The 25009-nt window shown below is 44.8% G+C and overlaps 1 long non-coding RNA gene across 1 annotated transcript in view; it reads right to left on the minus strand.

Annotated features, from left to right (window-relative positions):
- Positions 1 to 3024: 3024 nt before the first annotated feature.
- LOC134352375 (uncharacterized) overlaps positions 3025 to 25009 on the minus strand; it is a 29424-nt gene continuing 7439 nt past the window's right edge. Inside the window, exons 2-3 of the long non-coding RNA XR_010019386.1 lie at positions 10475 to 10518; positions 3025 to 3088 (exon numbers count right to left, since the gene is read on the minus strand). This is a non-coding gene — a long non-coding RNA (uncharacterized LOC134352375). The remainder of the gene's footprint in view (positions 3089 to 10474; positions 10519 to 25009) is intronic.

Genomic DNA, 25009 nt, shown 5'->3' on the forward strand with positions numbered 1-25009 from the left:
GATGCACTAAATAAAGTCTAACTCTGATATGGTCAAAGCGGTAATTGATAACATTATCCTCACAAGTAAAATTAATGCTTCTATGCAGTCTGTGCAAGAAATTCCTGCATGTGGGCAAGTATGTAAAAATACCAGAGTTGGCGCAGCATGTATGATGTGTTTGAATTTGTTGAGTGCATCATCTTGTGCTTTAGAAACAGATAATAGAAGAATTGCAGTTACTGTATCTGTTTTCCTTACGTTAATTGCTGACGAAAGTACAGACTTGTCTGTAGAGAAAATGCTAATTTTGTATAAGTTTCGATGGGAAAAAGAAAATTCCTGTAAGACTGTGATTGTGGGTAGTTTGGAACTAACTGCAAGTGACCGTATCACTATTGCTGAAGCACTAAAACGAAGTTATCTCAACAACAATCTTGGTATTCAAAAGCTGATGTTTAAGATAAACGGGGCATATGTTATGTTGGAAAGAACAATGGTGTGGCAGCAATTCTTCCACGAGAAATAAAGCATCAGCCTGACCAACATTGCATTGCGCACAGAGAAGGTCTGGGATTAGACAATGCATGGGAAACAGTATAAATAATGCAGGATATGGAAACACTGCTTCGAACAGTGTACACAATGTTCAGCAGGAAGTTGGTTAATAAAGGAGAGCTAGAATAATTAACTAATGTCACAGAATGTGATGTTGTGTCAATTGGCCACTAAACGAAGTAGGATGGCTGTCATGATGTTTTTCCATTACTACTTTAATAAGGAATTATGAAGTTTTGATCCAATGTTACAAAGAGCAAGTAACGTTCCAATAAACAGCTATTGCCTGAAGATTTTGACCAACCCACAATATTGAGTTGCATTGACTGTCCTTAACGATGTTTTAGAAGATCTGGCATCTCTTTGTAAATTCCTTCAGGAAAGCTGTTTGATTACAATCAAAGCACTGTAGTACGCAAAAGCAAAAAATAAAAAGCTATGCTCACAGTAGCTGTTCACTGGAGTGACGAAGTGAAGGATCTGCTTGCATCTATAAATTCTGTCATCAATACTGCACCCATTATTCAATTCATTCAATGTGTGTGTAATCACTTGGATAATAGATTTCCTGACGATGTTGACAACAGCTTTTGACCCTGTTGCTATTGAATTTGAAAAAGAGTGTTGTGCAATTGACAAAATAATACTTGGCTAATATTACAAACTGTGACAAAATCATTCCTCAAATATATCACAGCAAATCTGTGGTTTTAAATTTGTCGTTTCTGAGAGAGTTAAGACTGGTTCAATTAAGATGTTTCACTGATATGTTGAACTGTGAAGAATTTGACGAGCTGTCAATTCTTGTTGACATTGTTGGAACATTTCAAACTTCTAGTGCTGACTGCGAACATGGATTCAGTCGTATAGATTCAATCAAATATAAATCCAGCAACAAAGTAGAAGTGGATCATTTGGATAATCTAATGAGGATTAAGATCTATCTTTCATCTGGATGTAAAATTAATCTGGATAGTGTTTATAGATAACTGATTTGTAATAAAGGCAGATGAGAAAAAGTTTACAAAATGTGTAAGATTTTCTTTGTTGTACTGAATTTATTATATACCCTTCAATTAATAAAATCAGAAGTATGTGATTTTTCAATTTTCATTTGAAATATTCATAGTATGCATATTACAAAAAAACACTTAAAGTACCAAGCGGTTTTCAAGTCATGTAAAAATCTCCCGCTCAGAGTAATGGCTGGTCCATACAGCTGTAAAATAAAGTTAACAGGAATGTTGTTTCAGACCATTTGTGTTAAAAGAAATCTGAGGAAATATCATGTGCATGTGAAGTCACCCAAGTGGTAGAGAAACAGTATAAATGTAGAGAGCAGTTTAAGCTTGTTAGGAATGCGGTAATGGATATTGATAAGAAACGTGGAAGAATCATGTGGTGAACTAGAATCCATCCCTCCAGCTTCGGTTTCTGTGACAGATGACTTGTTCGTCTGCTTCATGGTATGTCTTTTTAGTTTGTAGGAATTGTACTCGTGTTTTAGAAATCATTTGTGTTTGAAAAATAGTTCGTGTTTCAGAAATGGTGTGTAATTTGGGAATGTTTAAGATAGAGATCCTCTGTGAGTTTTAAATGTGTATTAAGAGTGTTGTTTGAAGTTGAACATGTATCACTGAAAATAAATGAACTGTTTTAAACTGTTTCGTTTGCTGGAAATAACTCCTCCTTGGCAGAGGGGATGCACCACTTGAATACTGGGCATTGGCAGCTAAACTTGTCGTGGAGTATAAACAGTGAAGAGATCTAGTCTTTGAAGATTGGGTAGTTACAGTATAATCTCTCTTTAGTGAGAGGACTCATAGCTATTTATAACCGATAAGGCTTATAGTCCTTGTTCAGTTTAGAACTTAGTGGTTAGTAAACCCAATACCATCACAAGGGAGAAATGGAACTTGCTGTGCTGTTGTTATTTTGTTGCTTGCTATGTTCTGTTCTGCTTTGTTGTGTTCTGAGTTGCACTGGAATGTGTGGCAACACTTACGTGCTGCTCCATAATACATCCTTAGGTTGTGCTGTTTGTTAATGCAATGTTCGTTAATGTGCTGGCGCATGGCCAAGTGGTTAAGGCGTCGGTCTAGTGATCTGAAGGTTGCTTGTTCGAGCCTCAGCTCAGGCAGCGTGTTGTGTCCTTGAGCAAGGCACTTAACCACACATTGCTCTGCGACGACACCGGTGCCAAGCTGTATCGGCCCTAGTGCCCTTCCCTTGGACAACATCGGTGGCATGGAGAGGAGAGACATGCAGCATGGGCAATTGCTGGTCTTCCATACAACCTTGCCCAGGCCGGTGCCCTGGAAACCTTCCAAGGCGCAAATCTATGGTCTCACGAGACTAACGGATGCCTATATATAATGCAAGCAACACATTTTACTGTATGTTTTGACGTATTAATGACAATTAAATGAATCTGAATTCTACTTACCATTTCCATTTCAACATGTCAGTCTACAGCATCCTCTGCTGCTGCGATCAAGCCACATCAGGTTGGAGGAGGAACACCTTATATTCTATCTGGGTAACTTCCAACCTGATGGCATGAACATCACATACTTGAACTTCCAGTAATTGCCTTCCTTCCACCATTCCCATTCCTATTTCCCTCTCTCACCTCATCTCCTTACCTGCCCATCACCTCCCCCTACTGCTCCTCCTTCCCTTTCATCCATTTTCTTCTAACCTCTCCTTTCTGCTTACCCCTCCTCCAGCCCTTTATCTCTTTCACCAACCTGCTTCCCAGTTCCTTACTTCACTCCGTCCCTTGGATTCACCTATCAACTACCACCTTGTGCTTCTTCCTCACCTCCCCCCACCCCACCTTCTTGCTCTGACTTCATCTTTTCTTCCAGTTTTGATGAAGAGTCTCCGATCGTAACATCGACTGTTCACTCTTTTCCACAAATGATGCCTTGAGTTCCTCCAACATTTTCTGTGTGTAAAATGAATCTGAATCTGAGGAAAGGGGAGGGGAAGTGAAGGAGAGTGAGAATGGGAGGGGACAGGAGGGGGAAGAGAAGGGGAGGTGGATGGCAATTGGGGGAAGGAGAGTACAAGGTGTTCAGGGGACAGGTGGAAAGTGGGGCAGAGGGAGTGGAGGGGATGGGAGGTAAGGATGGTACTTTTAACTTTTGTGCTGGAAATCTTTTAACATTTACCCTCATCAGTCCTTGGTTGCAGAGTTGTGCAGCCTTTTGCCTGAGATGGAAATGGACGTTTTGGCCAACAATGTTCATACTGACCTCACTTGTCCAGCTGCACGAATCCAATTTGCATGAATTTCGATCGTATTTTTCCTTATGTTGCCCATACAAATATCGCTGTAAATGCCTCTTTCAAAAAAGTGTACTTGATTTCACTACCTCTTGCAGTGAATTCCAGGGATCAACCATTTTGCAAGTGTGAAAAAAAAACACTGCATAAACTTGCCACTCAGGTCCTGTTTAAAATTCCTTCCTTTCACCTCAAATCTAGACCCTTTAGTTTTGGTTACTCTTACTAGGGGAGTGGGGGAGATTTTGGCCATCTGTCTTATTTATGCCTCTTGTCGTTTTCCATATCATATCAGGTCATTTGTTGACAGCCTTTGCTTCAGTCTTCCCATCTCTCTCCATTGCTAACACAAAATAATCTGCAGATGCTGGGGTCAAAGCAACACTCATAACACGCTGGAGGAACTCAGCAGGTTGGGCAGCATCCGTGCAAACGATCAGTCAACGTTTCAGGCCGGAACACTTCATCTGGACTGAAGAGGGAAGGGGCAGAGGCCCGATAAAGAAGGTGGGGGGAGGGTGGGAAGGAGAAGGCTGGTAGGTTCCAGGTGAAAAACCAGTAAGGGGAAAGATAAAGGGGTGGGGGAGGGGAAGCAGGGAGGTGATAGGCAGGAAAGGTGAAGAAGGAATAGAGGAAAACACAATGTGTAGTAGAAGGAGGTGGAACCATGAGGGAGGTGATAGGCAGCTGGGGGAGGGGGCAGAGTGACATAAGGATAGAGGAAGGGAGGGGGAGGGAATTACTGGAAGTTGGAGAATTCTATGTTCATACCAAGGGGCTGGAGACTACCTAGACAGTATATGAGGTGTTCCTCCAACCTGAGTTAGCCTCATCATGGCAGTAGAGGAGGCCATGTATGGACATATCCGAATGGGAATGGGAAGCAGTGTTGGTGGGTGGCAACCGGGAGATCCTGTCTGTTGTGGCGGACGGAGTGGAGGTGCTCGACGAAGTGGTCCCCCAATCTACGTCGGGTTTCACCGATTTAGAGGAGGCTGCACCGGGAGCACCAGATGCAATTGATGACCCCAACAGACTCACAAGTGAAGTGTTGCCTCACCTCGAAGGACTGTTTGGGGCCCTGAAGGAGCAACACCTCCTATACCGTCTAGGTAGTCGCCAGCCCCTTGGTATGAACATAGAATTCTCCAACTTCCGGTAATTCCCTCCCCCTCCCTTCCTCTATCCCTATGTCACTCTACCCCCTCCCCCAGCTGCCTATCACCTCCCTCATGGTTCCGCCTCCTTCTACTACCCATTGTGTTTTCCTCTATTCCTTCTTCACCTTTCCTGCCTATCACCTCCCTGCTTCCCCTCCCCCACCCCTTTATCTTTCCCCTTACTGGTTTTTCACCTGGAACCTACCAGCCTTTTCCTTCCCACCCTCCCCCCACCTTCTTTATAGGGCCTCTGCCCCTTCCCCCTACAGTCCTGACGAAGGGTTCCAGCCCGAAACGTCAACCGATCTTTTCCACGGATGCTGCCTGACCTGCTGAGTTCCTCCAGCGTGTTGTGAGTGTTGCTCTGTCCATTGCTAAAGTCCTCCAGTCCAGGCACCATTCTTCAGAATCTCTGCACTCTGCCCGGTTCAAACATACTTTTCCTATCATGTGGTTGCATGCAATATTCCTAGTGTGGCCTAAGCAGTGCCTGCCCTATGAAGACAAGCATTCCAGGTACCTTTTTCACCACCTATTGTCGAGCTGTTACCTTCAGAGAATAATGGACTGCCCGCCCCCCAGATCTCTATGTTCATTAACATTCCTTAGTGCTCTTCCATTTCCTGTTTATGTCTACCCCTTCGATTTCTTAAAATGCATTGGTCAGGACAAAACTGAAAAATAAATACGTGGCCAAATCGGCAAGAAGTGTGCCTGCCAAAAATGAAACAATAGCAAGCTATTGCCAGATCCAAAGTCCGATCTAAATATTTGGTATGGGTTTCAAAATTTAGGATGCCCTGGACTCTAGGATGTGCTTCAGATCAGGTGACGAAGAGGGCATGTGTTCGGTTGGTCCACATTGGATTCGTGGATTCGTCAGACTGTTTTGTGAGTGGCTGTGGCTGGAATCTGATCTTGAGTCAGATGCGGCCAAGTGGTTGTCTTCACTGCTAAACAGTCGCTGGGGGAAATAAAGCTGTAAGTTGGGAAACGGGAGATTGCAGTGCAGATAGTGGCTTCAGTTTCTGATGAAATTTCTGTTCAGGAAAGGTGAGCAATGTGGGTTTAATGTAGATCTGTGTAACCATACATGTATTTAGGGTAATGATTTGATAGCCACTTGAATATAGTTCCATAAGGCATAATAATATTGGAGTGCATGGAGGAATACGCAGTTAGTATTGTTTGAGAAGGAACAGTTTAATTTGCTCACTGCCCCTCCAGTACTGTGCCTGATCATGGCCTGTCCACTGGAAAATAGACCCACCAGAGCTGGCAGTACTTTGATATATCAATTGGATGGTATAGCCCTCGAAACCCTCACATTAGCTCTGAAGCCCTGAAGTTGCACGATACCGTGACATACATGTGGAGGGTCAGAATCGGGTTTATTACGTACGATGTTGATTTGCTGCAGCAGAACATAAGAAGTACAATGTCACGAAAGCAGATAGATAATGTGAAAGGGAATGACTTGGTGGTGTTCATGGATTTATCAGAAAGCTGCTGGCAGAGTGGAAGAAGCTGTTCGCGAAAGGATGAGTGCGGGTCTTCCCAGTGGTTGTTACGTGAACGGTGCATGTTACATATGGTGAAGGTCTATCATGATGTATGATGACCTCTTGAAGCACTGCTTTTTGAAGGTATCTTTGTTGGGGAGGCTTGTGCCTATGATGGAACTGGCCAGATCTGCAGTCCCTTGTGGCCTCTTGCAATTATCTTAGCTCCATACCGGGCTATGGTGCAACCGCTCAGAAGGCTCCACACAGTACATTTGCAGTAATATCTTTGGTTGCACACTAATTCTCCTCAAATTCACAATGAAGCTGAGCAACTGCATTCCTTCTTTGTGATTGCATCAATGTGTTGGGCCCAGGATCCATGCTCTAAGATGTTATGGCCAGAAACTTGAGGGAGCTTTTCCTTTCCTCCGCTGACCTCTCAGTGAGAACTGGTGTGAGGACGCTTGACTTCCCCTTCCTGAGGTCCACAATTAATTTCATAGCCTTGCTGACACTGAGTGCGAGAATTTTGCAGCATCGCTCAGTTTAGCCTGCATGATGGTTTGTCCGTCATCTGAGATTCTGCCAACATCAGTGATGCCATTGGAAAATTTATAGGTGGCATATGAGCTGTGCCTAGCCACACAGATGATTTTTAATGATGAGAGGTTATTATTACTGTGGTCTCTCAATGAGGATGTTGTGGACCCAGTTGCAGGGTGAGGTACAGAGGCTCAAGTTTTGAAGCTTGTTGATTCGTGCTGAGGAGATGATGCTGTTGATTGCTGAGCTGTAATTGATAAACAGCAGCCTGACATATATTTTGCTGTTGTCTAGGTGCTTCAAAGCCAAACGGAGAGTCAGTGAAATTGTGTCTGCTGTGGCAGCAGCTCCTGGACCTTGCTCAGGCCTGAGTTACTCTAGCCCTATCTACCCTCTCAAAGCACTTTGTCACAGCAAACGTGGGTGCTGCTGGGTGGTTTAAGTGGCCAAGGCATAGAAGGTTATGGACCTAATGAGGGCAAATACAATTAATTGGGCAAAAACTGTTAGGGCGGATATGGTAGCTAAAGGGCCATTTTGAGTGCTGGTACTACCAACTCTTAAATGGATACAGGTGACCTTGCCAGTCTATCTGTTGCAGTTGTTAATGTCCATTGCTGCCTTGGTGCCTTCTTACCATCGCACAAAGTTTGCCCTTAGTGTGTGTCACTGCACCCTGCTCTCTGGGGTGGACTCACAGCACAAAAGCGGATTCAATTAACAACAGTTGATCAATAGCACTGGTAGAATTGTATTCTGTCAGAATCTGTAGTAGCATGCTTCTGCCTATGCCTCACATCATTACTATAATACAGGAGGGCATTTATTTCTGATTGAGCATGGAAATCATGCTCCCTTCGGGGGCTCTGTCTTTACTTCTAGCTGCCTCAGTAAAACAGCCAGCATAATCAAAGACCCCACCCAGACTGAACATTCTCTCTTCTCCCCTCTCTCATCAGGCAAAAGATACAAAAGCGTATAACACCAGACTCAAGGACAGCTTCTATGACACTGTGGTCAGCTCTTGAATGGACCTCTTGTATGATAAGATGGACTTCAACCTCACAACCTACCTTGTTATGACCTTGCACTTGATTGTTTACCTGTGCTGCCCTTTCTCTGTTGTGTTTTCACTTTACTTTGCATTATTACTGTTTTATCTTGTTCTATATCAATTGACTGTGTAATAATTTTGATCCGTATGAACAGTATGCAAGGGAAGCTTTTCACTGTATACTTGTGACACTAATAAACCAGTACTAATACTGATTGTATTGGAGCAGGACACTTGAAAAGATTTGAAAATGAGATGAAGAATTTTAAAGCCAAGGTAGCATTTGACCTGTAATTTAGCTAGAAAGCGAAGGGGTGATGGGTGAATAGGAGAGGGCACCTGGGTCATTAATAGCCTTACATTTACAAATGCATGCTCAGCTTGTCTCATTCAACTCATCATAAATAAGGAAAAGAGACAATCATACATCATGAAATGGACAAGAAGATGGCAGGTGGAATAGTATGGGAGTTAATGCAAGGTTGTGCACTCGGTAGGAGGTACTGAGTAGAATTTTATTTGTTGAGAAATGAGTAAAAGTTTGTGAAGAGATCAAGAGAATTAATTATATTAAGCAGATACAGCAATATTTTCTGTCTCTTTTGCAAGTCATTTGGACTATAAAGTTGGGAAACTTTGCTGAATTTGCACTGAGCTTTGAATGCATATTTGGAGTCTGGTGCACAAATTGTTTCTCTTAGATTTGCTGCCTTGGGATCACATAACCTAGATCTGCAAAAATGGTTCCTGGGATTAAGAGGTTGAGCTTTGAGGAGTGACTGGAAGAAACCTGGGTCGTATCCATAGAGATTTAGGGGAATGAGTGATCTTAGATTCTGACAGTAATTAACAGGCTGTTTCCTCTTTGACACCAACTCTCAGACCGCTAGCTCTGCATGTGGGTGGCATCTCGCGTTACAGAAGAGGTGCCACTGATAACGGTTCCCTTTAAGGAAGGAGAACTAGACTCTTGGAGGAACCTTGTCCAGCTTCTCAGGTTTTAGCATTCTGTTTTGGGGAAAGCCAGGAGGGAGTATCCATTCCGGTCAAACTTGTCCTATCGTATGGGAATGCTCTTGAAGAACTTGAGTCTCGGAAAACCCCAGTGGAGTAAGTGTTTTAATGGCTGGCACTTCCCTGCTTGTGATTTATGATTTGGAGAGTAAATTTGGACTTTGAGATTAGACACTGAGTCAGTGTGGTAGTGTGTGTAAGAGGATGACGTATCCAGGGATGACTGTGTCAACACCGAACAGTGCCATGAAGGTGAGCAATCCCCGAATGCTAAGCAGTATGTACTGATACACGACACTCAGGCCTCAGGCCTACCCATGGGTCGCCACGGGATGGTACAGCTGCTACTATACTGTATGTGGTACCGTACATACTCTGCCTTAACGACCTGCCCATGAGATTTGATGCTGTAAGAGGCATAGCACAGAGGCAGATTGGTGCGGCCTTTCCCCTGCATGGCACGGCCAGGCAGTCCCGGGAACATGTATGCATGGCCTCTGTGATGGAGACCTTGGTCAAAGTGATGGCCACAGTGCCCAAGCATACAGAGGGTGCACTGGCCAGGGTGTCAGCTGAGACGATAGTTATTCAGGTGGAGACCTTGCCAAATCGGATGGTCTTGGACTACCTGCTCGTGGAGAGTGGTGGCACCAGTGCTGTGATTGGTCAGGAATGCTACACCTACAACCCTGATGAGGCTAGGAACATTACTCCTCTGGCTGATCATATCCAGCAGTCAGATCAGGAAAGTAAGAGGCCAGCTCTAAAACTACTAAACCCTGGGGGAAAGTTGGTAGTCTTTTGGGGCATCAGGGGGCTGGTGGACTACTGCAATGCACTGGGTAGTAACTAGTGGACTGATGATTCTGGGTAGGATAGTATTACGTTTTGCGTGTATTATCATGGGCGTCTACAGGGGGTACACTAGCCTGTTGGCCGAGTGTCACAGGGCTGTATGCCTTTCGAGGGGTGGAAAGTTGCAGTAAATGTCTAACTTACCAGCTCATCAAAAGCCACTCCCCGTGGGAGTCAGGGATCGGCCCTTGTAAGGAGCAGTACAGCACCCCCCTTCCCCCACTACTCGCTGTTTAGCCGATGACGTCACGGCAGTAGCCACGCGGTATATTTTTTCGCTCTCTGGGTCACCGTGGACCAAATAGTTGATGGCGCCACAGAAACGGTAAACAGTGGAGGTGTGCTATATTAAAGAGGGTGCACACTTTAGAAAAGTATTTGCCATTGTGTGTAAGCTTAGCATTGTCACTTTGGGTTCTCAGTTTAGGTAAGTATTTGTAGCCGAGTGTAGCTTGAAAGGTTTACTGAATGCTTGGTGTCTTCTTGTTCTATAAATAAATAGTCAACCTACTTACTGGTAGCGAGTCTCTTCCGTTCCGCAGTCTCCAAACCCACGAACCTAATGTCACACAACAGACAGGTACACTGAATGGATGGCATATTAAGCAAACTAGCAAACAGGTGTTGTGAGAAACATATTCAGATGGGGGGAATGTAATGTTCCTCTGGGATTAGTGCGGGGAACAATGTTATTAATTTACATTTATTTGAATTTAGGAACAAGTCAAGTTGCCATCTGAATTTTCAGATGATACAGCCTGTCATTTATGCTGACAATCATTTGTACTGAGTGAGAATATGCCAATGCAACACAGTTCTGGCAATGTCAAATGATATTTTTCATATAGAAACATAGAAAACCTACAGCACAATACAGACCCTTCAGCCCACAATTCTGTGCCAAACATGTACTTACTTTAGAAATTACCTAGGGTTACCCATAGCCTACTATTTTTCTAAGCTCCATGTACCTGTCCAGGAGTCTCTTAAAAGACCCTATCGTATCCGCCTCCACCACTGTCACTGGCAGCCCATTCCACACACTCACCACTCTGCGTAAAAAAACTTACCCCTGACATCTCCTCTGTACCTACTTCCAAGCACCTTAAAATGGTGCCCTCTTGTGTTAGTTATTTCAGCCCTGGGAAAAAGCTTCTGACTATCCACAAGATCAATGTCTCTCATCGTCTTATACACCTCTATCAGGTCACCTCTCATTCTCCATTGCTCCAAGCAGAAAAGGCCAAGTTCACTTAACCTATTCTCATAAGGCATGCTCCCCAATCCAGGCAACATCCTTGTAAATCTCCTCTGCACCCTTTCTATGGTTTCCACATCCTTCCTGTATTGAGATGACCAGAACTGTGCACAGTACTCCAAGTGGGGTCTGACCAGGATGCTATATGCTGCAACATTACCTCTCAGCTCCTAAACTCAATCCCATGATTGATGAAGGCCAATGCACCGTATGCCTTCTTAACCAAAGAGTCAACCTGCGCAGCGGCTTTGAGTGCCCTAAGGACTCGGACCCCAAGATCCCTCTGATCCTCCACACTGCCAAGAGTCTTGCCATTAATACTATATTCTGCCATCATATTTGACCTACCAAAATGAACCACCTCACACCTACTTGGGTTGAACTCCATCTGCCACTTCTCATCCCAGTTTTGCATCCAATCGATGTCCCGCTGTAACCTCTGACAGTCTTCCACACTATCCACAATATCCCCAACCTGTAATGTGTATGAAAATAAGACATCAGCTATAAATAGAAAATAGGAAATTGAGATAGAAGAGACTGAGTCGGTACAGGAATGTAAAGAGTGCAGCCATCTGAAAGCTCAAATAGACTGTTACTGTCACTTTGGATTAGAGAAATTTAGAGTGAAGTCTTAAATTATGGAGAAATTGGACAGGTTACATCTGAAGCAAAAAATTTCATGTTGAAATATCTAAAACTAGAGGGCATATATACAAAATGTTTATCAATAAATCTCAGAGAAGTCGGAGGAAATTTATTTAGTGGCTAGAATATGGAGCTTCATACCACAGGAAGTAGTTGAAGCAAATTTCTGACATACTTTTCAAAAGCAAATGGAAAGAGAATAGAGCACTGAAGGGTAGGTGAGAGATGATGTGGAGTATCAGCAGATACACAGATGAGATTGGGTTAAGTAACCTCTATCTGTTGTATATTTTATGACCATACTCTCATAAAAGCTCACTTGGAAAAAAGTAAGAAATGCTTAGTGGTATTAGACCATAAGATATCGGAGCAGATTAAGCTGTTCAACCCATTGAGTCTGCTCTGTCATTCGATCTTGGCTGATTTGTTTTCCCTCTCAAGCCCTTTCTCCTGCCTTCTCCCTGTAACCTTAGATGCCCAAGAACCTATACACAGTCACTTTAAGTACATTCAATGACTTAGTCTCCACAGCCATCTGTAGCAATGAATTCCACAAATTCACCACCCTCTGGCTAAAGACATTCCTCCTAATTTCTGTTCCGAAGGGACGTCCTTCTATTCTGAGGCTGTGCCCTTCGATCCTAGACTCGTCCTCCTACTAAAAACATCCTCTCCACGTCCACTCTCGCTTTTTCAATATTTGGTAGGTTTCAATGAGGTCTGCCCTAATTTTTCTGAACTCCAGTGAGTACAGACACAGAGCCATCAAATGCTCCTCATAAGTTAACCCTTTCATTCCTGGGATAATCCTCATAAATCTCCTGTGGAACTTCTCCAATGCCAGCACAAATTTTTTTTAGATATGGGGCCAAGAATGGCTCATGGTGCTCCAAATGTGGTCTGACTAATGCCTTATGTCTTATGTAATCGACTGAACTGTGAAGTGAAATAGGAGTTTGGGATATTATTGTTCAGTCATATAACACTAGGTCATGCTAATCTCCATAAAGCTATCAAAAGACCATAACAAAAATTTGTACTCATATTTTTCCTGGGATTTGTGGATTTGTAGGCAAAGGGAAACAGATAAAATGCTCACCCCACCTTCTTATTCTGGGTTCTGCTCTCTTCCTTTCCAGTCTGACGAAGGGTCTCAGCCCAAAAGATTAACTGTTTATTCCTCTCCAGAGACGTTTCCTGACTTGTTGAGTTCCTCCAGCATTCTGAGTGTGTTGCTCGAGATTTCTAGCATTTGCAGTATCTCTTGTTATAGATTTTTTTAAAAAAGGGCGCATTTGCGTTGTGCCTGTCTTTCCTTGTCACATTCTAAAAATATCTCTAACTCCTGCCTCACAGATATATGTGTAAGGCAATTTGAATTGAGCACTGTCCCACAAATGTCAAAGACTTTGTGAAGGCGTTATCTATTTATTGAGTTGAATTTGTATTAAAATGCTGGGGAGAGCATAGGTTTCCTTAGAAAATTGTAAGGGATATTTTACATCCTCCTGAATAGCATTAAAATAGATATTTGGTTTATTTTAGTTTGAGGGGCAATATCTCTGGCAGTGCATCACACTCCTCAGTACTGCTCAGAAACATCAACCTAAATTATATGCTTGGGAATTGAACTTAGACCATAAGACACAGGAGCAGAATTAGTCTATTTGGCCAATCTAGTCTGCCCTGCCATTTCACTGATTTATTATTTTTCTCTACCCCTCTCTCCTGCCTTCTCCCTGAAACCTTTGACACCCTTACTAATCAAAAGCCTATTGATCTCTGCTGTAAATATATTCATTGACTTGGCCTCCACAGATTCGCCATGAACAAGAAATTCCTTCTTATCTCTGTTCTAATGGGGGTGTCCTTGCATTCTGATGCTGTGCCCTAAACATAAACTTGATCTGAGTCTTATTGCTGAGTAAAACTTTAATTTAGCAAGTATTTCATTTAAGCTTTTCTTGATTATTCCAAATAAAAAGTAATCAAGTGGCTCAGAATTTTCTTATAGAATTGTAAAGAATTTAACGGTGCTTTTTGTTATCATTGTGTAAATTGTCCAGTACCTTGTATTCAGTAAGAAACTTTGAACTGTTCACAAATGAGAGTATGAAATCTGAGACAAATTAAGGCATGTGTAGCCAAGCTCAGTCCGAGTTCATAGAGAGTGATTGCTCAAAAGAGCAGGGCAGATCAGAAATTTGTACCTAGGATTACTTAAATTCAGTCGCTAGGTATACATGGAGAGGTGGTAAATTGGATTGGACATTGGCTCGATGGAAGAAGCCAGAGAGTGGTGGTAGAGAATTGCTTCTCCGCATGGAGGCCCGTGACTAGTGGTGTGCCACAAGGATCAGTGCTGGGTCCATTGTTATTTGTCATCTATATCAATGATCTGGATGATAATATGGTAAATTGGATCAGCAAGTTTGCTGATGATACAAAGATTGGAGGTGTAGTAGACAGTGAGAAAGGTTTTCAGAGCCTGCAGAGGGACTTGGACCATCTGGAAAAATGGGCTGAAAAATGACAGATGGAGTTTAATACTGACAAGTGTGAGGTATTGCACGTTGGAAGGACAAACCAATGTAGAACATACAGTGTTAATGGTAAGGCACTGAGGAGTGCAGTGGAACAGAGGGATCTGGGAATACAGATACAAAATTCCCTAAAGGTGTCGTCACAGGTAGATAGGGTCGTAAAGAGAGCTTTTGGTACATTGGCCTTTATTAATCGAAGTATTGAGTATAAGAGCTGGAATGTTATGATGAGGTTGTATAAGGCATTGGTGAGGCCGAATCTGGAGTATTGTGTTCAGTTTTGGTCACCAAATTACAGGAAGGATATAAATAAGGTTGAAAGAGTGCAGAGAAGGTTTACAAGGATGTTGCCAGGACTTGAGAAACTCAGTTACAGAGAAAGGTTGAATAGGTTAGGACTTTATTCCCTGGAGCGTAGAAGAATGAGGGGAGATTTGATAGAGGTATATAAAATTATGATGGGTATAGACAGAGTGAATGCAAGCAGGCTTTTTCCACTGAGGCAAGGGGAGAAAAAAACCAGAGGACATGGGTTAAGGGTGAGGGGGGAAAAGATTAAAGGGAACATTAGAGGGGGCTTCTTCACACAGAGAGTGGTGGGAGTATGGAATGAGCTGCCAGACGAGGTGGTAAATGCGGGTTCTTTTTTAACATTTAAGAATAAATTGGACAGATACATGGATGGGAGGTGTATGGAAGGATATGGTCCATGTGCAGGTCAGTGGGACTAGGCAGAAAATGGTTCGGCACAGCCAAGAAGGGCCAAAGGGCCTGTTTCTGTGCTGTAGTTTCTATGGTTCTATGGATTCAAGGGAACCTATTCTATCAAAATTTTGACCGATTTATCATATGTAGTTATTAGAAAAAACACTAGAGTAATGTAAGGAGGCATTTTTGCACCACCTTGATCAATCTTGATAATTTACTCTTCATTCACGGCAATAACCTACCCGACAGCGATGGGGTGTCGGTCTGCGACCATGAATTCCCCATCCAATGAAACTATCTTAAGTGTTTTTACTGGGAGTTTGAATGTTCACTATACATTACACTATACAGAAATCAATGGTTCCATTACAGTTGTTCAAATATTTTTAAGGTTCAAGCAGCAACATAGAAGTTGGACTTAATTTTCAGGATAGCTATTGATAAGGGTAGGTATGATCCTTGCGGGACTGTCATAAATTCTGAGGGCATTAGGCAGCAACTAAGAACAATTAATTAGGAATGCCTTTTCTCTGGCAAGTCCACATCACATGTGGAGGATGCTTAAAGATTGATTGCACAGAGTACAGAAAAGGTATGTTCTTGTTAGAAGGAAGGAAAAGGATAGAAAGATAAGAGAACATTGGGTGTTTAGAGAGGTGATGAATTTAGTCAAGAAGAAAAAGGAAAAATGTGTAAAGCTTCAGAAGTTAGGATCAATCAGAGCACATGAGAATTATAAAGAAGTCAGAAAAAATTGGTGGAGTTGTGGATAGAGTAGAAGACTGGCAAAGATAAAGCGCTATATATATCAGTTGCAGATATGGGCAGCGAAATGGCAGATGGAGTTTAACCCAGATAAATATGAGGTGTTGCACCTTGGTAGGGCAAATGCAAGGAGACTGTACACTGTTAAGGGCAAGATCCTTAACAGTTTTGCTGAACAGAGAGATCTTGGGGTCCAAGTTCATAGCTCTTTGAACGTGCCTACACAGGTCGATCGAGTGGTTAAGAAGGCTTACAGAATACTTGCTTTTTTTTTAGCTGAAGCATTGAATTTAAAAGACAAGAGGTTATGTTGTAATTTTATAAAACTCTGTTTAAGCTATATCTAGAGTATTGCATACAGTTCTGGTCACCCCACTATAAAAAAAATGTTAAGGCTCTGGAGAGGGTGCTAGAGGTCTCCCAGGGTGTTGTTTTCTTTGGAGTGGTGGAGGCTGAGGGGAGATCTGATAGAGGTTTATAAGATTATTGGAGGCATGGATAGAGTGGACATGGAGTATCTTTTTCCTGGAGTAGAAATATCTAACACCAGAGGGCATTCATTGAAGGTGGGAGAGGGCAGGTTCAAAGGGGATGTGAGGGGGAAGTTTTTTTTCTCAGAGAATCATGGATGCCTGGAACGGGCTTCCTGGCATGGCAGTAGAGGCAAATACATTGGAGGCTTTTAAGAGGTGTTTAGATAAGCACATGAATATGAAGAAGATGGAGGGATATGTGTCATGTTTGTTCTTTAACAAAGACAAACTTGCTTGGGCAAAAACACAAGGACATATTTTATTGACAGATTTACAGAGTGACTGCAGCTTGACTGCATTTTACTCGGGACCTTCAGCCCACCAAGAGCGTATATGTGTGTGTTCTGTTCGCCAGCGTCATTTACGGTTTTAGCTGAACCACCGCACTGCACACTTGGAACTGAATTTCTTTATTATGTACACACATAATAACACATCTTCCCCCTTTAAAGGAAAACAAACACAATACTATGTCCCCATAAACCTGCAAGAAATTATAATGCTTTCTTACAAAGGTGTTTACATTAGCTTCAATTGTAATGAGCAAATACAGTCCCCGAGCTGAAGCCATTCTGTAAATCTGTAAATAAAATAGTTGTAGCGTTCATACCCACACAAGTTTGTCTTTGTTGAAAATCAAACATAACATGGTTTCAGAAGATGGCATGAGGTCTGAATAGAAGTGTAACTGAATACTGTGAGTGACTAAGAAAGAAACACTGGTTCTAACTGACAGAAGTTGCTGCCCAGAAGCTACGTTGTGTCTTGAAGCTGCCGAAGTTCACCGGCTTCAACAAGGGAATACCAGGTGCGAGACGCCGAAATTCTGTAATAGATACCCAAGTCCTCCTGTACCTGTGCAGCTTATTGGCAACCTAACTGATAAATGGAAACATTTCAAACAGCGATTCAATATATTATATTTTGTGGTGAGCAGAGCTGGAGGGGCGGAGTGAAAATTGAAAGCGTCTATCTATCTTTCTGCATGTAATTGGCAAAGATGCACTCGGCATTTACAACAGCTTTCAAGTTGACGAGACTGACTTTAAATTGGACACGCTGATGACAAAATTTGAGGAGCATTTTGTCACAGGTAAAAACATCACGTTTGAAAGGAATAAGTTCTTATCCTGTGACCAGAAACAAAATGTCAGCTTTGACCAATACTTAGCTGAGCTTCGCACTCTGAGTAAGTCCTGTGAGTTTGGAGATTTGAGAGACTCATTAGTCAGAGACAAAATAGTTTGTGGAATCCCCAATAATGTTCTCAGAGAAAGACTGCACTGAGAAAAAGTTTTAATGTTAGAAAAGGCTGTGAATGTGTGTAGGGCAGTGGAGACCACACAAAAACAAACTGAAGAGCTGCACAAGGCAGAAACAACTGCATGCTGTGAAAATAGAGGGGGCAGAGCACAAGGCATTTTGCAAAGCAACAACATAGCAAAGAGGAAGGATCAAACCGCAAATGCAGCAAATATGGAGGTCAGCATATTCCAAAGATGAGTCCTGTTTATGGAAATTCCTGCAATAATTAGATTAGATTCAATTTTATTGTCATTGTGCTGAGTACAGATGCAAAGTCAATGAAATGCAATTAGCATCTAACCAGAAGTGCAAAAGAATAGTGTTATTTACAAAATAACTGCGAATAAAAAGTAAGTGCTACAGCACACAAATATAAAAGTACTGAGACAGTACAATATGGGTGCAATACTGCTTAGCGCTTGTGGTAAACCATATATATATGTTGTAACTGGGTTACCTGTCTGGACACGCCCCACTGCTGACTGCTCCTGTGGCTCCTCCCACAGACCCCTGAATAAAGGCGATTGCGCCATTGCTCCTCCTCTCAGTCCAGAGGCAGATACTCAGCATGGTGGAGGTCACACTTTACTGCTAATAAAAGCCTTTCAGTATTTACTCTACTTCCAGACTTTTGGAGTTATTGATGGTGCATCAATTTTACTAGCAGTAATTTTAAAGCATGGAACACATCCTGAGACCCGATAAGTTAGACCTTGACCCGCAAACACCTGAAGTTGGAAACGCTTTCGAACTCTGGCTGGCCTGCTTTGAATCATACCTAGAGGCGATTGAAGTGAGTGACTCCACAGCGAAGTGCTGTGTTCTCCTTTCCAGGGTGAGTCCACGGGTCTACTTGATGATCAGAGACCAGCTGAGCTACGATGGTGCGATGAGCACCTTCAAAAGACAATACCTGCGGCCGGTAAACACCATCTACGCATAGCATCGCTTAACGACGCAACAGCAGCGGCCCGGGGAGTCGAGTGCTGAGTTTGTCCCGGCCCTACAGACACTCGTGCGGACCTGTGATTGCCAGGGGCTGACGTCTGAACAGCATGCGGAGCTCCTAGTGAGAGACGCCTTCGTCACGGGGACCAGGTCAGTGTATGTGCGCCAGCGGCTGCTGGAACAAGCTGATCTTATCTCATGTTGGGTGATTGAGCTGGCCGACACGCTGGAGGCTGCTCTGCACAACTCTGAGGCTCTCCAGGAACGCGATCCCCCGATGGCCTCGTGGACACCGCAGACCCCGCAACCCGCCGGCGAATCGACCTCGGCTGCCGCCAGTCGTGAGTCCGCAAAGTGCTACTTCTGCGGACTGGAGAAGCACCCCCGGAAACACTGCTGAGCCCGAGAAGCTACCTCTTCCAGCTGCGGAAAGAAGGGCCACTTCCCCAAAACCGTAAGTCCAAACCGCGAGCGGGATTGAGCAGCGACGCATGCGAGGCATTGGGGTCGCCATCTTGCCTGCACGCCGCCACCACGTGCGAGAAATGGGGGTGGCCATCCTACGACCCATGGGTGCTCACGTGGCACCCCACCGCGCCGGACCAAGACAGCGACTCAACCCTGGTCTCCGTGACCCTCGACCAAAGTGCTTCCCACCAGCTCGCAAGGTCAATGATGGACATCCTGGTGGAGGGGTGCAGGATAAGCTGCCTGTTTGACACGGGCAGCACAGAGAGTTTTATCCACCCGGACACGGTGCAGCATTGTGGACTCATGATACGGCCGGTAAGTCAGAGGGTCACCATGGCTTCCGGGTCACATACAACAGACAATGGGGGGATTGTGTAGCAACGCTAGTGGTGCAGGGCACAGAATATCGAGATTTTACATTACTGGTCATGCCTCAACTGTGTCCCCCTATGCTGTTGGGGTTGGACTTCCAGAGCCACTTGAAAAGCGTGACAATAGAGTATGACGGGCCCCTCCCACCAATCACTGTTGTAAATCCTCAGTTTTGTAGGAATATGTCACATAACCCGCTACTGACCACACACACACTGACCCGCACATCCCACCCAACACCATGCCAACTGCCGCACTACCGACACCACTTGCGGCCTCTCCACCCTCAGGATCCCTCCCCCACCGCTGTTCGCCAGCCTGACCCCCGACTGTAAACCCGTGGTAACTAAAAGCAGGAGGTACAGCGCGGGAGACAGAGCTTTCATTAAGTCGGAGGTGCAGCGGCTGCTCAGGGAGGGGGTCATTGAGGCAAGCACAAGTCCTTGGAGGGCGCAGGTGGTCATTGTTCGGAACGGGGAGAAGAATAGGATGGTCATGGACTATAGCCAGACCATCAATAGGTTCACGCAGCTCGACGCGTACCCTCTACCCCACATCGCGGATATGGTCAATCAGATAGCACAGTACAAGGCGTACTCGACCACAGACCTAAAATCCATTTACCATCAGCTCCCCATCTGCTGAGGGGACTGCCCTTAAACCACCTTGGAGGTGGACGGCAGGCTTTATCACTTCCTGCGTGTCCCCTTCGGTGTCACGAATGGTGTATCTGTCCTCCAGAGGGAAATGGACTGGATGATGGACTAGTGCCAACTGAAGGCCACGTTGCCATATCTGGATAATATCACCATCTGCAGTCACGACCAGCAGGATCACGACAACAGCCTCCGTAAATTTTTCCAAGCGGCCAAAGCTTTCAAGCTCACCTATAACAAGGACGAGTGTGTGTTCGGAACCACCCGACTTGCAATCCTTGGGTGTGTCGTGGAGAATGGAGTCATTGGCCCTGACCCCAACCGTATGCGCCCCCTGTTGGAACTCCCTCTTCCCAACACCCTCACAGCCCTCAAGAGGTGCCTGGGCTTTCTTTCATATTACGCCCAATGGGTCTCTAACTACGCAGACAAGGCCCGCCCCCGGTCAAGTCCACCACATTTCCCCTTAGCCGAGGCCCGCGCGGCCTTCAGCTGCATTAAAGGGGACATTGCCAAAGCAGCAATGCATGTGGTGGACGAGGCCATCCCCTTCCATGTAGAGAGTGACGCCTCCGATTTCACGCTGGCTGTTACCCTCAACCAGGCAGGTAGACTGGTGGCGTTCTTCTCCAGTACCCTTCAAGGCCCTGAAATTTGGCACTCCGCGGTGGAGAAAGAGGCCCAGGCCACAGTGGAAGCTGTTAGGCACTGGAGGCACTACCTTGCCGGAAAAAGGTTCACCCTGCTAACTGACCAGCGCTCAGTCGCATTCATGTTTAATAACCAACAGCGAGGCAAAATCAAAAATGATAAAATTCTGAGGTGGAGAATCAAACTCTCCACCTTCGACTATGACATCATGTACAGGCCTTGGAAGCTCAACGGGCCCTCCGATGCCCTATCCCGGGGAACGTGCGCCAGTGCGCAGATCGACCGGCTATATGCCCTACATGTAGATCTTTGCCACCCGGGGGTCACCCAGCTTTTCCACTTCGTGAAAGCCCGGAACCTGCCCTACTGCCTTGAGGAGATCAGGGCGATGACCAGGGACTGCCAAGTCTGTGCAGAGCGCTTCTTACCCACCCCTTTGAGCGACTGAGTGTTGACCTTAAGGACCCCCTTCCCTCCACTGACCACAATGTGTACTTTCTTAATGTTATCGACGAGTACTCGTGGTTCCCCTTCGCCATCCCCTACCCTGACATCACTACCACGTCAGTTATAAAAGCCCTGCGCAAGCCCTTCACTCTGTTTGGATACCCATGCTATATCCACAGTGACAGAGGGTCCTTGTTTATGAGTGACGAGCTGCGCCAATACCTGTTGGCTAGGGGTATTGCAACTAGTAGGACCACGAGCTATGATCCCCGGGGGAATGGACAGGTGGAGAAGGAGAATGCTACGGTGTCGAAAGCCACACTCTTAGCCGTCAGGTCAAAAGGACTGCCGGTCTCCCGCTGGCAGGAGGTCCTTCCCAAGGCACTCCACTCCATCCGCTCCCTGTTATACATAGCTACCAATGCCACCCCTCATGAGCGGCTCTTTTCTTTTTCCAGAAAGTCGACCACTGGAACCACCCTACCAACTTGGCTGACGTCCCCGGGGCCAGTGCTGCTCTGGAAACATGCGAGGAGCAATAAATACTCCCCGATGGTCGAGAGGGTTCACTTACTTCATGTGAAACCCCAGTACGCCTACGTGATTTTACCTGATGGGCGGGAGGACACGGTCTCAATCCATGACCTGGCGCCCACAGGAGCTCCGGGCCCCTACCCTGAACACTCCATGGTGACTATTAACCCCGTACCCACCGATATATATACCCACGAGACACCACGCACTCCAAGCTCTACACAGACACCACACGACACTCCCATACCGGCTGCAATGCACACGCACGAGGGATTACCGACGCCTAACGTGCTGGCACCTGAAGTCAGGCCGGAGCCAGCACAACCGCCATCGCCGGTGCAATCACCGCCGGTGCTACGTAGATCACAGCGACGGACTCGACCGCCTGATAGACTTAACCTGTAAATATACTTGTTTTAAATATTGTCAGTCACTTCACCCCACGGGACTCTTTTTCAAAAAAAAGGAGGGGTGAATGTGGTAAACCATATATATGTTGTAACTGGGTTACCTGTCTGGACACAGCCCTCTGCTGACTGCCCCTGTGGCTCCTCCCACAGACCCCTGAATAAAGGCGATTGCGCCATTGCTCCTCCTCTCAGTCCAGGGGCAGTTACTCAGCATGATGGAAGTCACATTTTACTGCTAACAAAAGCCTTTCAGTATTTACTCTACTTCCAGTCTTTTGGAGTTATTGATGGTGCATTAGCGCTGTGATGTGAGGTTCAGCAGGGTCACAGCCTCAGGGAAGAAGTTCTTCCTGAGCCTGCTGGTGCGGGAGCGGAGGCTCCTGTAGTGCCTACCGGACGACAGGAGAGTAAAAAGTCCAATGTAGGGTGAGATGCATCCTTGATAATGCTTTTCACCCTGTCCAGGCAGCGTTTATGGTAGATATTCTCAATGGTGGGCAACGGAGTGCCGATAATCCGCTGGGCAGTTTTCACCACTCGCTGGAGTGCTTTGCGGTCTGATATGGGACAATTGCCATACCACACTGAGATGCTGTTGGTGAGTATGCTCTCAATAGTACAGCGGTAAAAGTCCATCAGTATCCTGGGACAGAGGTGAGCTTTCTTGGTGCTCCACAGGAAATAAAGGCGCTATTGTGCTTTTTTGATCAGGATGGAGGAGTTCAGGGACAAAGTGAGATCATCGGAAATGTGGACACCAAGGAAGTTGAAGCTTGGTACATGCTCCACTACAGCTCCGTTGATGTAAATGGGGACATGAGTGTGGCTCCTAGCATGCCTGAAGTCCACAATGATCTCCTTGGTCTTCTGGGTGTTAAGGACTAGGTTGATATCGGCACACCACATGGCCAGGTGCTGGACCTCATCCCTGTAGGCCGTCTCGTCATTCCCTCTGATCAGGCCAACCACCGTGGTGTTGTCTGCGAACGTGATTATGGAGTTAGAACCGTGTACAGGAACCTCCAAGCACAAGAGGCAGCACCTAAAGGCATGGCTACTGATTTTTGAAAAGTGAGTACAGCCAATATTAGGTCCGAGTGCATGTGAAGGGCTCAGCTGGTGGAAATAGTTTTTGCTGTGGCTTCACAGACCAAAGATGACCACACCTCACTCAATAAAGAGCATGCAGGTGTCTTTGAGGGGCTCGCATGCTTACCCGAGAAGCATCTTCCATAGACGTCTGTACCAGCTACACCAGCATGCCAGTCAGGATGCCAGTGCTGAAAAGAGTGATTGTGGGAAGAGGAATCATTTTGCAAAGTGCTGCAAAGCTACCAAGAGAAAGCTGCACACAGTTGCTGAGGAAGTGAAGGAAAAATATGTAGATTCTCTCAGACTGCTGGTAAGACAGAATGGATTGTTCCAGTGACTGTGAATGAGGCAGTAATTCCATTCAAGCTTGAAACTGGAGCCCAGATAAAGCTGTTATCGAAGATGATTGCAAGACTCTCAAAATAAAAATCAAGATTTACCCAGTGAAGTTAAAAGTGACAGGCTATACTGGAGTGAATGGTCCAGTATAAGAAGGCTGTATAGTGACTTCCAAGCACAAGGGGCAGCACCTAAAGGCATGGCTACTAATTGTTGAAAAGCGAGTACAGCCAATATTAGGTCCGAGTGTATGTGAAGGGCTCAGCTGGTGGAAATAGTTTTTGCTGTAGCTTCACAGACCAAAGATGACCACACCTCACTCAATAAAGAGTATGCAGATGTCTTTGAGGGGGCTTGCATGCTTACCTGAGAAGCACAAGAACACCATCTTCCATAGACGTCTGTACCAGCTACACCAACATGTTAGAATGCCAGTACTGAAAAGAGTGATCATGATGAAGAAGTCGCCAGCCTTGCTTCCACATCATTTAGTTTTGGTTCAAAATCTGCCTCTCATCAATTTCCAGTTAAAGACTGGAAATCAAACGTAACTCCATAATCCTCTCTGGTGTTGAAATGGAAAAATAAAAGGGAAGATGGGGAGACTACACGGTAGCCAAGTCAGAACAATAGCACCAGTTCAAAATAAACCAACAGGAGGAGTTGCTCTCTATGATACACAGCCAACAGAAGGAGCTCTGTGAATTGAGACAAACTCAGTTGGAATGTGCAGGGCTCACTGATCACGTGGATATAGTTTAGGGCTCCATTATGAAGCATCTGGAGTGAATTATGGTCACACAGCGTGAAAAAGAATGGAGACAAACAGATAGGATCTGAGCAGAAGGATGTGAAGGAAAGAGACATGTAGATCAGAGTTATCAAAAGGACACTTGTATTAATGCAGCAAATACAAGTAATACACCTGTGTGAAAATATTGCAAACTAAGAAGGATCATTAAACCACCTCGGAGACTGATTGAGAGTTGTTGAGAAAATAAGGGACTTCGTTTTCTCATTACAGTTGAAGTTAATGTAAATATCTGTGTTGGAAATCATAATTGCTTCTTACAGGTTTATGCGGACATAATATTGTATTTGTTTTTCTTTAAAAGGGGAAGGTGTGTTATTATGTGTGTACATCATAAAGAACTTCAGTTCCCTGTGTGCAGTGCAGCGGTTCAGCTGGAACTGGAAGCGACGTTGGTGAGCACACATAATGCTCCTGGTGGGCTGAAGGTCCCAAGCTGAAACCATTCTATAAATCTGTAAATAAAATAGTTCTAGCATTCCTACCCATGCAAGTTTGTTTGCTATAGAACAAACATGACATTATGGACATTATGTAGGTAGGAGGAATTACTTACTTG

The sequence above is a fragment of the Mobula hypostoma genome, chromosome 9 (genome assembly GCF_963921235.1).
Source record: "Mobula hypostoma chromosome 9, sMobHyp1.1, whole genome shotgun sequence".
Classification (NCBI taxonomy): Eukaryota; Metazoa; Chordata; class Chondrichthyes; order Myliobatiformes; family Myliobatidae; genus Mobula; species Mobula hypostoma.